General features: G+C 38.1%; 1 protein-coding gene across 3 annotated transcripts in view; it reads left to right on the top strand.

The window, feature by feature from the left end:
• Positions 1 to 17,682, top strand: part of ripor1 (RHO family interacting cell polarization regulator 1) — a 72,652-nt gene that overhangs the window by 17,169 nt on the left and 37,801 nt on the right. The gene's annotated exons all lie outside the window — the stretch shown is intronic.

Below are 17,682 nucleotides of genomic sequence, written 5' to 3'. Positions count from 1 at the left end.
GCACAGTCTAACACCAGCTTTTGACATAGTCTCTCTGTTATGCAGACATTAAGTAATTAATTTGACTAATAGTTATATTACACTGATCAGCCATAACAGTAAAACCAGTAATATAAAACCTGCAGTGAGATCTGGGTAATTTGGAGGCCAGAATTTGTCATGTTCATCAATCAATCCTGAACAGTTTTTGCACTGTGGCAGAGGGTATTATCCCGCCAAGTGACGCCATTGCCATGAAGGGGTGTACTTGGTCTACAACAATGTTTAGGTATGTGGTATGTGTCAAAGTAACGTCCACATGACTGCTAGGACCCAAGGTTTCTTATAAGAACATTGCTCAGTGCATCACACTGCCTAAGCCGGCTTGCCGTATTCCCAAAATGCATCCTGGTGCCCTCTATTCCTCAGGTATGTGATGCACACATGCAAGACATCCATATGATCTAAAAGAAAAGGTCATTTGTCAGACCAGGCCATCTTTTTTTTCCATTGCTCAATGGTCAAGTTCTGTTGCCCATTGTAGGCACTTTCAGAGGTGGACAGGGTCAGCATGGGCACTCTGATTGGTCTGCAGCTACGCAGCCTCATACACAGTAAGCTGTGATGCACTGTGTATTCAGACACCTTTCTATAATAGACAGCATGAGGTTTTTCAGCAATTTGTGCTTCAGTAACTCTTCTCTGGGATTGGACCAGATAGGTTAGCCTTTGCTCCCCATGTGCATCACTGAGCCTTGGGCACCATTACTCTGGCACCGGTTCACCAGTTGTCCTTCCGTGGACCTTTTTTGGTAGGTAAAATTTTTTGTAGATGCTCCAACCCAGTCATCTAGCCACTTGTCCATTTTTCCTGCTCCCGACCTATCAACTTTGAGAACTGATTGTTCACTTGCTGCCTAATATATCTTACACCTTGACACCTGCCAATATAATGCGAAAATGAATGTTATTCATGTCACCTGTCAGTGGTTATAATGACAGTGGGACAAGCACAAGATTGGGTGCACACATACTCAAAGAAGGAGGCATGTAATGTGTTGGAGTGAATGGCTGATCACATTCTTGTTTTGCATTATTCCTGTTTGAGGTGGTTGGACATGCGTGAGGTTATAATGGTCATCTGATAGGGCTCATTGATTTTGGACTGTATCCCAAATGGACAGGTGTTCTCACTGAATGTTTCTTGGTATTTTTAGTGGTATCATTAGTTACATATTTTTTTCATTTCTTTTGCATATTGGGTGAAATATTATTACTGTGAAACATTCAGACATGAATAGCAACCTTAATGTATATTAATTACAGTCCCCACCAAAAATGTTGGCATGGCATGGCTAAATCATTTGTTTTTGCTATACATTGAAAACATTTGGGTTTGAGATCAGAAGATAGGATTTTATAGAATCAGAATTTCAGCTAGTTCTAGACATATTAAACAACTTGGAACCTTTAAAATCACCATTTTTTCATTTGATCAGAAATATTGGAACAAGTGGTTTATTTGTGTTCCTTATTGCCCAGCTTTGCCCTGTTACATTAATTGTTTAACTCTTTATATCTACTTTGGTTAGAACCTTGGCTTTCACTTATGAAGCCTCTCAAATCTCTTATTCATCTTTTGATCTCAAGCCTAGATTCAGTTTATTCAGCGTATCGCAAAAACAACAGAATTGTCCTTGCTGTTCCAATACTTTTGGAGGGGACAATTCCGATGTTGTCTTGTCCTTGAAAATTGTTCATCTGTCCCAGGAAATAGCACGGGTGATTTGGGATACTTTATTATAAAATATGTGGGGTTGGGGCTTGTTCTGAATGTTTAGTCATTGTTTGTGTGAAAGACACTGCTGGTAACATGCTCGCTGACTGTCAGACTGTCTGCATACTTTTACTGACATTCTCCACATAACAAAGCAAGTAAAGGACAATATTTTTGAGATAAGAACAATTTCAAGAACTTTATAAGGTTACGAGGAAGACATGAGTAGAAGAGAACTCATATTAGACTAAGTGAAGTGTGGTTCTAGTCTTATTGTTGTGTAACTCTTGGCAACCCTCCTGTGTGTGTACAGTGTGTGTGCATTTGTGAATTTTAAGACAGCTAATGATCCACTTTGAGCATTGAGAGTCTTGCACAAAAACAGTTCGGCATCAGAACACACACACACACACACGCACACAGTGTGTAACAGGACCTATATAGACACATGTGTAATCACCTTTAATGATTGCTGTAATCATGCTCAGTGCATGTGATTTGAAGAAAGCTTTGTCTGGATGTGTCTTGTGATGACGTCACATGAAGCATCATGGCTCAGATCTACGGTAATTTGGAAATATTGGAATATAAATACTCTTTTTGAAATATTGTGGGGTTTACTTGATTTTGCATCGATTTCTGCTATTGCATAATCTTAAAATCCTGTATGGGCAAAGGTTGTGGCGTCATCCTGTTGTTTAGAGCATTTTAAGTTTGACTTAATAAGAATGGCCTTGTTCATAGGACCTCTCGGGTTTCAGTAACGATAGGTAATTGTCAGTGTATACAACACAATGAAATTTAGAGCAACATTTAGACATAAAACTATGAAAATTTTATTTTTAAATTAGCAGTTAAAAAAGAAGGATTAAGAATAAATGAACAGAGTGCACTGTAATAAAATAAACAAGATTACGCATAAGTGAAATGTCTTGATTACTGGAATATATACTGAGATGCATACCGTATATTTGCACATTGTATAAAACCATTAGAGATATATTGCACATTGTATAATTTACATTGCATTTTGCAGCTAAGGGTTGGCTTAGTGTGATTAGAAACTCATTTTATTTAGTAATGATTCATTAAATATGGACATTAAACAATGTCCATGGAGACTATCTGACTGTTGCCTGTATGATGGCATGTATAGGTTTGAGGTTGTCTGGAGGTGTGTGGGAGTGAAGCAGTACCGCTGTGTCTGTCTCCAGTATCTGCCTGCTGCTCTGAGAACAGCCTTAATGGCAATAGCCAGTACATACATGTAAAAATAGCAGACACACACACAGCGCTTTACATCCCATTTGTAATGTGTAGATAGATAGATAGATAGATAGATAGATAGATAGATAGATAGATAGATAGATAGATAGATAGATAGATAGATAGATACTTTATTCATCCCAAAGGGAAATTCAGTTTCCAGCAGTATCCACAACACAGGTAATAGATAAAATAGGAAGGAATTTAACAAAAATACTAAAATACCCAAATTAGGGTACAAAAATATAACAAAAAATATATCAAATAACAAAATATAGAATATAACAAAAATATATCAAATAACAAAATATAAAATATTACAAAATATAGCAGAATATAACAATATAAGTAAATATATAAGAAAAATACTAAATACAGAGATTTAGGAATAAATATGGAGAATTAGATGGAAAAACAGTAATGTGCAAGACAAGTGTTTAAGGTTACAGACCGATTCGATGTGCAAAAACTGTTATGTGCAAAAACTGCGTGTTTGAGTTCTGTGCAAATCTCAGTGTATTGAGAGTGTACTGTTGCTGGTTCAGTGTGCCTTGGGGTTTTAATGGCATTTGGGACTTCCTGACGTGTCTTGTTCTGTCACAAGAGCTAATTAAGCATACCGTTTGCCTCATGCTCTATTTTTCTTTCTCCATGTCTGTCATTTCCAGATTCACACCCTGTAATTTATGCATTGTGTACATACATATTGTCTGAATTAGGTTACACGTGGTAACTTGTGTTCAGTCATCACACATTCTGTCATTTGATAGAAGTTCACATAAGTCTAATGTCCTTTGCTCTTGCTGTAGACATGCAGCCAGATCTGGATGCAGAACATCTGACCAGTTAGACACTGAAGCACAACTCCAGCCCCACTGAATGACTTCCAGATTCTGGATAAACAGGAAGTTGCTAGAATTACAGGGCTCTGTGAAGAGACAGTTATGGTCATGAAGGATGACAAACATATGAAAACTTAGGAATTACTTGGTCAAAGGAACTCTAAGGAGCATACAGCTCAGTTCTTTAACGTCCTAAAAAGACAAGAGTATGATGTCATCGTCCACACGAAGACCTGTCTGACAAAGAGCAGTGTTCTGGTTAGATGTAAAATGTTAGGCCATTGCTACAAAGACAGATCATTTAGAATATATACAAGCTAATTTATCGCAAACAAACATGAAAAGGAGTGGTGCTGCTGAGCTTTATTCAGGCTGAGAAGCATGCTGGATTTGGGTCCCTCTGAAGCGAACTTCTTTTCCTTTTCAGGAAACTCTCGCTCTGCTGTGAGCTGCTGGAGAAAGCCAAAGCTGCAGCACGTGTCTTTCCCTGACATTTTTTTTTTTTCATTTTGACAGTGGCTCTGCTTCTTTTTCAAGAAGAAGTTTCTCTTTTCTTTTTTTATTTAGCATGTTGTCTCACTATCTGCTTCCAACTTTCCCTCATTTCATCATTATATCCTATGAGAAAAATTTTGATATATGAGAAGCAGTGTCCCACAGAGAAGGCTATAGTGATCTCATTAAAAGGATAAACGGACATACTTATTTTTTTTGTCTCTCAAACTTGACCTGTGACCCAATATGGCAGCTTACTGAACAAACTGAAAGTATTGCAGTTAGTCTGTGATTATACGGCAGGAGTGTTTCATTGAATCCGCATCTAAAAATGGAATTTGGACCAGGATTTTTCTGAAACACAACATCTAAGTCTACTTGGCCTCTGCGTGTGTGTGTGTGTGTGTACTCTGCTGTGTTTAATTCCTGGCTGCACGCTGATTCAGAGTTGTGTGTACTGTTGTGTGTGTTGGTGTGGAGTGTATTTCTGTAGCATGTCATTACCCTCCGAGCGGCTGGTGTGTTATTACGGAGTTGAAGCTAGAGAGAAGCAGACAGGCGAAGCATGCAGCTGCACCATGTGACTCAGCCTCTCCCCGGGCACACAGAGGCCACATCGTAAACTCCATCCATGGTGAAGCTGCAAACAAACTAGACCTAGTGTTCGTTTATTATACAGTATTGTGTTTACTTAGTTATTATGTAATTCAGTTTGTGGTGCCAAAGCTTTTGGCTTTAAAAGAAAACTACAGTTTTCTGAGAATAAACTGAGGACATTGATATTGAAAGTAAGCCTTGCTTAATGCTCATATCCATCTGATAATGACAAAGCAAACATGGCCATTATTGCTTCTTATTCAAATGACTTTTTGTTTCCACGCTACCAGACACAGGAGATTCCACTTCCTAGTCAAATCGCCGTCACCCGGGACACACGGCAGTTGTTTCTGACACGACTCAGGCAATTACGGCTTCCTTTTTTTAGGTCCTGTCTTTCTGACTGTCTCTCCCTCTCTCTCTTTCTCTCTCTCTCTCCCCCTCTGACCACAAAAGCTTGTCATTTCCTTGTGGTTTATTAGCAGTTAAGGCGCTTGCTGTCATATGACGCACATGGATGCTTGTTTTAGCATATCTTCACCATCTCAGTAGCCTGAATGCTTTAACTTCCCTGATTTTCTTTGCCATTACAGTAACACAACTAGAATGTGTTATACTGGTGATCTCAAAGCTTTATCTTTGAATGCATGCAGAAATCCATATATAACTCTATCATGTATAACTCTGCAGTACAGGATGACATTCATTTACCTGTAACACGGTCCTGATCAGAAGTGATTAAAATAAGTATGTAAAATATTTAAAGTTTAGAGCACCTTGCATTCTTTGAGACACTCTTTTTAAAGCACTTGAATAATGGCCTTTTTTGTGTTCAAGCTTTCCCTCGCTGACAACAGCACCTCGTGACGCAGCTCAACGCTCCTGTGATCACCCTATCAACAGGTTTGGTTTTGTGCTCCAGGCTTTTTTTCCCCTCCTTACATACTTCTAACTCGAGTTCCCCTGAGGTGTAGCTGGAACTAGCAAACAGATTCCAGTTTCCAGACACATCACATGTCATGAATTTCCTCTGGGCACTGTGGACTGCGGTTAGTAAGAGCACTTTCAGACCGTCTGATATCAGATAGAGGAAGCTCCATTTCTTTTTATCAGCAGTGAAGTGCAACTCTACCTAGGTTGTTTTTTTCCCGTCTCTGCTACTGTGTAGGTGTTGGAGCTTGCGAGCGAGATTAAGCGTGAGTTGGAGGATCTGCTAATGGTGTTTGATATATAAAAAAAATCTCTAAAGACTTCAACTTTGTCGAAATGAAATTCTTTAATTCATTGGTTTGTTCTTATTTTGTTCTTATGCCGAGTTGTTATTCATTTAATTTATTCTGTTATTTATCTGTAAAAACAAGATTGAGACAATTTGTTGGTTTCGAACAAGCTTCAAATAACACATGCAGCACATCTTAGAAAACAGTCATTAAAATCATTTATAAAACTAGATGTGAAATAATGATGCAACAATCGTGTGGTTTGTCTGATCTCTTTCTTTCCCTAGTGAACTTTTTCAGCAGTCTGGCTTCAGACTCATTCCTCTCTTGTTTAGTGATAAAGCCTGAATGAAAAGAGAAGAACAGCGTCAGAAAAACATGGCCACAAAATGTTTGGCTCCGACACGTTGCAGTGAATATGAATGAGTTCTTCCCAGCAACAGGGCACTTCATCACCCAAATCCACAACCTGCCTGTCTTTTAGGTCGTGTTTATTAGCGTCTCACACGTCAAGTGCTGAATGTAAATGGAGTATCAGCTACACCACTGAGACTTTCTAATCTAACATTTTAAAGCATGGGCTGTATACAGACACACTGCTGAAAGTACTTTATGAACTTTTCAGCTCCTGTATCACTATTGAATTCTTAAATATGATCAGATCAGTATTCCTGTATGAATGGGCTCATTTTAATGTGTTATCAGTTCTACAATAACAACTCATTTACATAAACTTAACATAAACACTGATAAGCCATAGCATTAAAATCTCCTAGCTAATATCGTCATCGTAGCCTTTATACTGCCAGAACTGCTCTGTCCCTTTGACTTTTTTAAGTTGTGAGGTGAGGCCCCCATGATCAAACCAGTTTGTCCAGCACATCCCACAGCTCCTCGATCGGCTTGAGATCTCGACTCAACACCTTGAAATCTTTGTCATGGTCTTCAAACCCTAGATCCTTAAACTTACCAATTTTTCTTGCTTCTAAAGCATCTACAACATCAACACACACTGAGAAATGACTGTTCACTTGCTGCCTAATATATCCCACCTCTTGACAGGTGCCAGTGTAATAAGATAATCATAGTTCTTCACTTCACCTGTCAGTGGTTTTTATGTGTGGCTGATCGGATGGATGTATTAAAGTAGTGGATATAATTAAAAAAATGCTACGAATAGAAGTGTTATTTCCCAAGTAGAAAGAGTGCATATTATTATTTCTGTTCAGTTAAGATTTATCTCTTATGTCAGCTCTTTGTAACTGTCAATAGGTATTTTGCTAAAAGAGAGTCTTCAAGAGTTTATTTTCCAGTTTCAAGAAAACGACAAACTTTTTGTATCATTTAAAAAGAGAGAAAAGAAGAGCCTCTGCTGAGGGAAGTACTCCTTATAGCTGCTGTAACATAAGAGATAACACGAACTAGCATGTCTTATGGTCAATCTTCAGCATTATATCCAAGTAAGAGTGGTGAAAATGTGCGATGTGTCATTTATTAATGTATAAATAAACTAAAAACAAGCCTTTTGTCAAATTGCTGTGGTATAAGTGGAATCTAATACGATGGGGCGAAGCTGTTAGAAAGTAATCCAGGATGGCGTAGTGTGTGTGTGTGTGTGTGCGCGTGTAATGCAGCTCGACGTACATAATAAGGTCGTGAACTTTGTAAAACGATAATCTTTATGCTTGCTGCATGCTATTTTTCTGACTACATGATGTCCTGCACCATCATAAACCCACCCGCTGTATATTTGCTCGAGAAAAGCTTGTGGTCATGGTATTTTATGGCTCAAGCTCTCTTTCCCAGCATTTTGTTAAAGGTGGCAACGACTAGGGTTAAAAAAGTGCTGGACCACATACAACTCCAATGAATTATTAACACATGTTTCACAGGAAGAGATTGATGTTCAACTGGTTGCTGGTTTGTAAGGAATTACGTGTGCAAGCGGGAATCTATAAAGTTTCGCTCACTATTTAACTATGTGGAAGTTTTCTAGCTCTATATCTGTGGCATACCACACTGCAGTGGAGCAGGAGGCCAGAGTCTATTTCTGGAGCATCAAGTGACTAATAAGCCTCTTACTGAGCAGGTGGAGATTAAACAGAAAAATCTTGGGTTCGTAAGAGTCCTGGAGCCAAGTTCTTTTCAGCTAAAGCTGTTGTGCATTAATATTATTTCAGTCATTCGTTTTAGAAATATATTTGTCTCAAATATATATGTCTAAAATATGTCTCATGCAGCAGATGGAGCCATTTTAGCCTTTTATTTTTGCCTGATTCAGATTAAATATGCACTTCCGATGTTGTGATTTATTTTTTATCATGCTTCATAACCCTTGTACTCATACTGTGAGATCAAGTCCTCCTGGGAAGTTATGTATTTATGAGGTAGGAACCTGTGATTATGATCGAATGTCAGGTACGATCAAGATGGAGATATACCTTCTATTAATTAACCACAGACATACAGCAAGGTTTTTAAAATGTTGTTTAGGAAAACATTAAATTGTGCAATACTCTTGTAGATTAGTGCAATTAACTTGTTTTATTGTAAATCAAACATTCTGACATGTCTGCTAAATATCTATCAGTAATGTGGTGTATATTTACTTTTTTCTCCATGTTTCCTTACTGACATGCCCCCCAACTGGGAAAGAGCTCAAAGAAAATCCAAAGATTTTCCACTCGTAATTACTCGGATATACAATATTTCCGACATGACTTGAAGGCTCCAGTCTACTGCAATATGAATGAAGTAGACTGAACAGCGGTCAGTTAAATCTTTTCTGTTTGAAGACACTTGTGCTACAAGACTATTACAGCTACTAAACAATTAATGAAAAGTTTGTCTCACTTTAATATGCATATTTACCCCCTTTTATTTAAATATAGCCTGTGCCTCATTCCTCTTGTCACACAAAGATGCTAATAAGTTGTAGGAAACTATATGAGTTTCTGTTTGAATGCTGTAGTGCCAATAGTAATAAAACATTTGCTCAAGGCACTGATGGGTTGATTTATGTTCATTCCTCTGTTCCACTGCACAGGAGCAGGCATCACACTGCTTAGGCCAAGTTTCTGCCTGTTAGGCTCAAAGGATCAGGAGTGCAGATAGATTTATATTTTATCTATATCTATTACACCTGTGATGCAGAAGTGTAGCTCATCTGTAACAAAGAACAAAATGTCTTACAGCTAATTTCAGTCAGTCAGACTGCAGCTACATCTCTCCATATACTGTCTGTGACTTGTGAGTGTTTCTCACCGCTGCTATGGTGCCCGGGGCTCTGACCTGCGACCTGCTTACCAAATATGACTCACCCTGTCAATTTCTTACATGTTTTTGCAGTTAAAACATGCGTTTTGTTATTTAAGTGTCATGCTTCCAGAGCAGCCAGATGCTTCAGAGGGACATTTTTCACTTTGTTGTAATGTAAATGTATTGATGATGTCAGAAGAATTTTGCCTATATCTAATATAACATTTTACATTTCAGTAGCTCTTGATGGTCGGAGCGTATCCATAAATGGAAGTGTGATGGATAAGTGTGTGAGGATGAAATCTTCTCTCAGGGATTACAAAGACAATAAATAAAGGCTAATAATGAGCACACCTCCTCCCTCTTCTCTTCCCTCCTACACCCGCTCTTATCAGTCCAGAGGCAGGACATGGAGGAAACAAGGCTGGTTTTGGCAGACTGTTAATCAGAAGCGTTAGTATGCTCATTGAGAGATGGGGCTTGAGGAAATGAAGTAGCAGTTCTACTCTGCATATGGGTTGTGGGTTTGATCTCAGAGCAGTGGGTATAGTAAAGTGAGGACTTTTTTGATCCCTATGGGGAAATTTGGTGTCATTAGAGCACCAGGGAGGACTTAAACTTAACACAAGAGAACGGAGCGAGACATCAAGTACAAATAAACCAGGAAAAAGTGAATATAACTACACAACACAAGTTATTTACAGACTGATATTGAGATTTCTGTACTGATTAACTGTAAAAAAAAAAAAAAAAGTAATTAAACTCTTTTTGGTAATTAAAATAAAGTGGCAGTGCATGTGTAAAGCTATTCCAATTTATTTTCATTAAATCAGTCTAGATTGGAAATTCAGTCCAGAAAAAAAATTGTATTACGAATGTATTTTAAAAGTGATTTGGGGAGTATACACACAAAGCAGCTTTACTGGATCTGACTCTGAATGAATATTTTGACCCCTACTGAGCAAGCTGGAAGTGACTGTGCCATGGAAAATCTCCCAGAGATGAGATGAGATGAAGAAACAGTGAGAGAAACCAGGCAGAAAGGGATTTTCACTAATGGGTGAAGCCGGATAGTGTGATTATAAAGCATTGCTCTTCTAAGTCAGAGAAAGCAGGATGTTCAGTATGAGCTTGAATTATACTGTTTATAGTTGTACAGAAGCGGTTCTTAGATCCAAGTCCACTTTATCCAGGAGAGATTATCCACTAAAGAAAATTATGAGGTTTAAACTGACTTTGGAAAGAGCAGGTTTCATTTCTATCAATGTGGAAACATCAGTAACAGCAGCAAGTGAGACACATGGCTCTGTCAGAAAGCTCCAGAAGGTAAAACGAGCCACGGCAGTTCTGACCAGGACAAGCAGTTACTAAAGCTAAAAATTAACAGATGGATGAATAAAATGGAATATATAACATTTATCTAGCTTGTTTCAGCTTTAGTCTGTTCTCTGAGTAGAGTCCATAGCACTGTGACTGGCAGCACTTGCTTCACGTGTTTGTCTCATACAGTAGATTGTTGTGTTGTAATCTGAGGCCTGCAGGTGTGCAGGAACACGTGAAGCAGGACTGGCATGTGGGTTATGGGAGCTATGTGCCTTTTATGAAGAAAAAGCATGAGGCACTTACTGAAAAGCATGCTGAAAAGTAAAGTGCTCAAGAGGTGGGCATGTACTCGAACAATAATGCCATGTTATTTGTGGGTGTGTGTCTGTGTGTGCCAGCAGTAGGATAATCTTGTTTATTAGCAAGCCAGTTGTCACTTCCTGTAATGTGTAGTAGGATAAATGTGCTGTAAGTAAATGAGGGCGCAGCCACGACTAACCACAACACCTGTTCCCAATAAAATCCGCACCATAGACTACTGCTGTAATGAGTCACCCTGCTTTTATATTTTTTAACTTAGCATTGGTCATTTCTCTCTCTCTCTCTCTCTCTCTCTAGATATATACTGTATAATACCATTACTTGAATAAGTTACTTGCAGGATGTTTTGTATCACAGGTTGTGCTGCATCCTTCACTACTGTGAGATACAAATAATACATTTTTAGCAGGAATTTAGAGCTGCATCCTAAACCACTTTCTACACACTATGTAGGATGCCTAAATAGCAATCATACCATTAGTGCAGTGTTTATTTAGTACATGTGTACAGTTTGGGATGCAGCTCTAATGATCTTGAAAGAACTATAGGTGTCTCCCAAGTCACAGACTTATGCATGACTTTATCTGAAAATTCCAACAAGAACATTATGCTAAAGCTAGTGGCATCTCATACATGTGTTTGGTGTCTTTTGCTATCGACTGGGAAATGTCTTATACTTCCAGTTAGTCCACAACTTCTAGCTAGCATTCTAACATTGGTCAGTTATATTGCTACAAGTGGTAGTTTGTGCTTTGTGATCCTGCAGTGTTGTGTTTGTGTGTTTGTGATGCTGTAGTCGAACACAAGGCCTTGCTAAATGGGAAAGACTTGTCAGTGCTAGGATGGCTGCAGGTCTTGTGTTAAGCATAAATCTGGGGCTTGTTTGTTGCTTCAAAGGTTGTTTTTTTTTAAATGGAAGAAACAAAGGAAAAAAAGTAAATTTTCCAGAAAAGCTGAATTAGTCATTGTGCGGAGCAGAGACGGATTAGAGGAAAGGGAAGGTGTGAATGAATAGGTGAGATGAGGATGAAGCGAGTGAGCACATGGGCTAGTGACTCAGGTGCAGTCTGACGCCTGACTCCCAGGTGGTCCTTTTCCCTAGCAATAATACAGCTGTGGCTGCACAGATAAGAATCCCTCTGGTGATGTCTCTAAAACCCCCAACATGCCCCTTTGTTTGTCCTCGAGGCATAATCTTTGGTACTCTATCACTTCATCAGCAGCAGCTGGTCAAATGTGCTGCCTTCGTCTTTACGCCTTCGGATTTTCCTTCCACGTGTGTAGGGGTGTTACCAAAAATTTTCCTTCACAAAAGACGGTTTCACTTAGTGCTTTCAGCCCTTTTAATGAATTGCAGGAATCTTATCGCAGTTGAACGTAGTCCAGTTCCATGGAAGAAAAAAACTGGGTTTCCTCAAAGAGCTAAAAATTCTCTATATTAATACAGAGTGATGTTTTTACTCTGGGCTCATCAGGTTAAAGTCCCAGAGAAATCCCTTTGATTTGATTCCATGTGTTGACGTGTTTCCTTCTGAAGCCGGAAATTTGAGTAATGGCATATTGGCTTGCCCAGAAGCCAGTAGTGTTTGAACTACAACACACCCCCAGTGAATCTAAACAAATCCAAGATGAGCTCAGTGAAGGAGCTAAATATGGAGAACAGTAAAGGGAATAACGAGAGTCTTGATGATGGAGAAGATCTGATGGTGTACAAAGCCGGAGTCATTTTCTTACCTCTTTTCCGGCAAATTGCTAACACATCTGCAGTAAGTCACATAGCAGTGATCTCCCACAAACCTTTTTAAAACTTTTCTGAACTCAATTGGCAAGGCTCTCTTTTATTGACAGGGGTGAGTGTGGGTGTGTCTTTAATCAGCTCCCAAGGGCATGAATCATTACATCATGTGCATGAGCTGGGACACTGATAACTGTTTTCTGGTGACTTGACTACATACTTGTGTAACAAAATGTGGGCTTTTTCAACAACAGGCAGGACCAAATGTTTTTTCATTATGAAAAATACTTGCTAGTGGATGGTTAAACACTTGAAAGTAACCAGACTCAATCCAAGCATAGAACTACTATAGAACATCAAATAAAGTTCAAAATCACTAATTATTTGAGAGCATCAATAAAGATAACAAGCTCCTTATGTGAACATTTTTGCAGTGGATTTAAGGGAGCGGATGTTCCAGTGCACTGAAAAGTATTTGAGATTGAGGCCCTTAAAATGGCCGACTCTCTGATCAGTGCCCTGGATACTAAACCATGGAGCGGATTGAGACACACCCTTATTCCATCCTCTTCCACCCTGAAAGCATGTTTTGTTCTCTTGGCTCTCAGCAGCCCTTTATATGTGGGTTTTTTTTTTTACACTTTAATCACTGTAATGTAGAATATGAAATAGAAATGTGTAGAACTCACTGACTCAGGGTGAATGATCTCTGCACAGCTGCATTATTTTTAATATGTCACATCTCATGTACTACAGCACTGCTAATGTCTCACCCAGCTGTTTATACATTAAACCAGCATTCTGTCTCATAATACAGCAGACTTTAATATTTATTAGTAGCTGTACATTTTGTACCTGTGGGGAAGTGAATGAGAATGAGGCTGTGTTTGTCGTTCAGGTCAAACTGCCAGCCAAACTCTGCCACACACAGATGGTTTGTTTTGTCTGTTAATGGACTGTGACACACAGAGTAAAGAGCATGATGGTACTGCATGAGCCAGGGCTTTGTTGCTAGTGTGCCCACAGCAGCTGTTTCAATGTTATCTGAAATAGAAGTTTAAGATGCAGGTTTGCACGTGAGCATCTGTGTTTGTTTGGCAGCAGAGGTGTAACTGACATGTAATGTGTGTCCTTAAAATATCATCTGCCATGTGCAACAAACACAGTCACAATATAATAAATATTTTTTATTTATTTATATTAAAACAGTCAATGTTACAAGAAATAAACCCAGTGTTTTTGTGAGCCATTCTCTCAGACTCTTAGCAGCACATAATAAAACAAAAGCTGTGCATTGAAATGGCACATGTGGGATTAAACATTAGCACTCTGGCCAAGCAGTCACTGGTGTGCAGAAGTTGCCAGATCTCAGAAGAGCACAAACTAGTCTAGAAATTTTGGCTACTGGGTAAAGGAAGTCTTTCTCCAAGTCTTTTTCTTTAAGCCAATTCAGTGTTCTAACACTGAGTGTTCTACAAGTGTGCAGACTTGTTTAAAATTTAGCTCAAGTTCCCCATATTGCATAAAAACAACCCTGGTCACACAGCTCAGTAACTCCAAATGTGCTTTTGTTTTCTTCTAAGACACAGCAACAGTGAACATCCTAGTGATCATTTTTTCTGGCCCGCATTTCAATTAGCCAGAAATAGTAGGGTTACAGTGAGAGAGAACCCAGAAAAGCCTCATATTAAAAACAATGTGATAACAGTGTGTCACTCTAGTCAGTAGCTATCACAGTGTTGCCTTACGTGATCTTAAATACTGTTGCTTGTCTCCTGTTACAGTGCTTTACAAAGGAAAGTGTGTGTAGGGCTGGAGGCATTTTTAATTGCACAGGCATGAAATCTAGATTTCTGAGCTCCCTGATTAGACCAGCTCCAGCAGAGATGTCCCAACTCTTAGCAAAAGTAGTTAGCCAGAGTAGAAATGATCATTATGGCTGAAGGGCTAGACTAGATTTAATTTGATGCTATTTTTCATCCAAAACCAGAGGCTTAATCAAGCTGTCATTTTTAGAATAAAAAAAATTTAACAATCTTCTGTTGGATACCTGGACACTCAGGAATCCCAGGTAATGAGCAAGCAGACAAAACTGCCAAAGAAGCATTAACTAAAATACCAAGCAAATGCTCTATACCTTTCACAGATCTGAAACCAATTTTAAATGTATACATCAAAAATAAATGGCAATCAGAATAGAACCAATGTTTAAATAATAAACTGCACAAAATAAATCCAAACATTGGAACAAAACATTAATTTCCTTTTAATAACTGTTGGGTTCAAGTCGTATATACAGGATGCAGAATAGGACAAAATCTACACACCAATTTTTACTATCAAGAGAAAATCCACCACAGTGTCCATCATGTAAAACCCTTCTGTCCATCAAACGTATTCTATTCGAATGTAATACTTTTACCCCTGGAAGGAAACTGTTTTATTCTGTTGACACTTCTGAAAAAGTTTTTAAACAAGTAAACCCATCTTCGGTTTTAGAGTTCCTAAAAAAAAGTTAATCTTAAACATCTTATATAGTTTTAATATTGAATAACAAAAACTGACTCTCGCCATGAATATAGCCATTGAAGCTGGCATGGCGTTAAGAAAGAAAGAAAGAAAGAGAAAACAAGAGGATGGTGCAGAAATTCCAGCACTGGATTGTATGTGCTGTACAAAAGTAATCTTAGTCATGATGTAAATTGTTCTTTTTAGTTCTTGGCTATAAATCCACTTGAGAAGTCTTTCAAGAATTGATGAAAGATTTTTCATGATTACTGGTTTCCAGCTGTTTTGAAATCTCTGCTTTGACTATTTGCTTTCTGCTTTGTGTCTGTAGCTATAACTAAATCTCATTCAGTAAATTAATATGCAGGTGAAAGGAAAAAAATTGTTTGCTACCAAATTCCTGTCATGAAACCATATGTTGGCCAGTGGGTCACCTGTCATACATTCACACAGAGATGCTGTGGGTCAGTTAGAGTCTTTCTGCAGACAGTAAGTGAACCCAACATGCATGCTGCACAGACAGCATTTTTGATGTCAGCTGACTACAATGATATGCAGAATGAGAAATGAGTGTCAGAGGAAAGACCAGCAGAAACATGATGTATGCTCAAATGTATGCTCAGCTGTTTTTTAATGCGGGCAATGTGTTAAACTGTGCAGAACACCCAAAATATTACAAAAACCGAAAATCAAACCAAGTAACATTACAAACCAAAAACAATCCATGAGGATCTGTTTTCTCTCTATAGGTAAGTAGCAGCTTGGCTGATGATCACTTTAAGAGCATGGTTTAGCTCAGACACACACCTACATCTCCAGACTAATTTTTAAGAGGTTATAATCAGAAGTGCTTCCTCTGCCCTGGAGTAATATGACGGCTCTGGTCCCATTTTAGTCATTATGGTCTGTGAAGTAATGCATCCTATTTTGGCTATACATAAACATCATACTGTCATCACACTGTCATAAACAGATGCACCACTGAATCAGTTCTAGCTACTGGAATTGTGTTTTGCTGCCCTTAACACACAACAGTAACTATTACACATTTGTAGCTCCTTCTCTTATGTGTACGTACACACACATACACACACACACACACACACAGTAGTATCTGTCAAGTTGTAATAACAGCACTGCATTACTGGCATTTGTTGTGTTTGATGTCATGATGACTTCCTGAGAGTCACTTAGTGAATCCTGATAACCATCTTTTGTAAAGAATTGAGTAAAGTGTAGTATTGTAAAGAATGCTCTAATTAAAGACTCTGGTGTCTCTCACTCAGCTTCACATAATTCCATCTGCAAGTCCATCCAGCGCAAACAACAGACTTAAGTAACAAGCTGAAACTTAAGTTATACATATACAAATACACAAGCCTGTCTTTTCCCCCAGGCCTGACCAACATGTGCGTCCACAAGGATGTTTTCAGTCATAGTTTTCAACCACTTTTTTGCTAAATGTGCAAAACCTCCATTTATCTCATGAATTAAAAAACGACTCACTGCTGAAATCTTCATAGATATACTTTATAGCTGTATAAATATAGCTCTACCATCACCTGTAGCCTTTAGTAAGATTTAATATTTATAATCAGTACAAATACTGACCCTAATGTAACACAACATAAATGCTGAACACAACTCAACATTGTTAATATACTGTATGTATTTATTATTAAATGTGTGTGTGTGTGTGCTTTTAAACGCTTGCTCATAAATTTAAAATAGTATAAATATATTTTCGTCTCATAATTATTTCATCATTAGTCATCTGTAGAAAATTTATGGTAATAAAAATTGATGGTTTACTGGTTTGATCAAGTTTGTCTGGTTGAATACTTTGTGTTGTATCATGTTACACCATAATATTTTGTTGACCTAGCTACATTTGTGTTGTGGTCAATTAGCTGTTGTCTCTCTAAAAATTGGAAATGACGAAGTCATGTACCATGGCCCACATGTGCAAAATGCAATAACAAACAAAATAAAAAGCAAATCAGAAAGTCAAAAACAAACAAATAAAACTCTAAAAATGCTAGGTTTTGAGTAACTGCTCTCATGTTTACACATGAGCTGTTGTGTTTTTGGGTTTGGTTATTGAGTTTTTTGGTCTGTTGTTGTCTTTTGTGAGTCACTGTAAACATGGCTATATATATTTTAGCATATAATTAGTATGTTATTAGTTTGGTGATTCATTTAAATATATTTTTCATTTATACATTCCCAGTGTTACTCTGCTTATCACTGAACATCTCTGTGCAATCTAGTCATAGCTTTTATATATTTAAATTGTGAAATGGTTTCGTTTGTAATGTACCACTTTGGATCAGCAGATAAAATTCATTTACTTGTTTAGAA

This window comes from Hemibagrus wyckioides, linkage group LG04, assembly GCF_019097595.1.
Source record: "Hemibagrus wyckioides isolate EC202008001 linkage group LG04, SWU_Hwy_1.0, whole genome shotgun sequence".
Classification (NCBI taxonomy): Eukaryota; Metazoa; Chordata; class Actinopteri; order Siluriformes; family Bagridae; genus Hemibagrus; species Hemibagrus wyckioides.
This window is presented reverse-complemented; position numbering and strand designations above follow the sequence as displayed.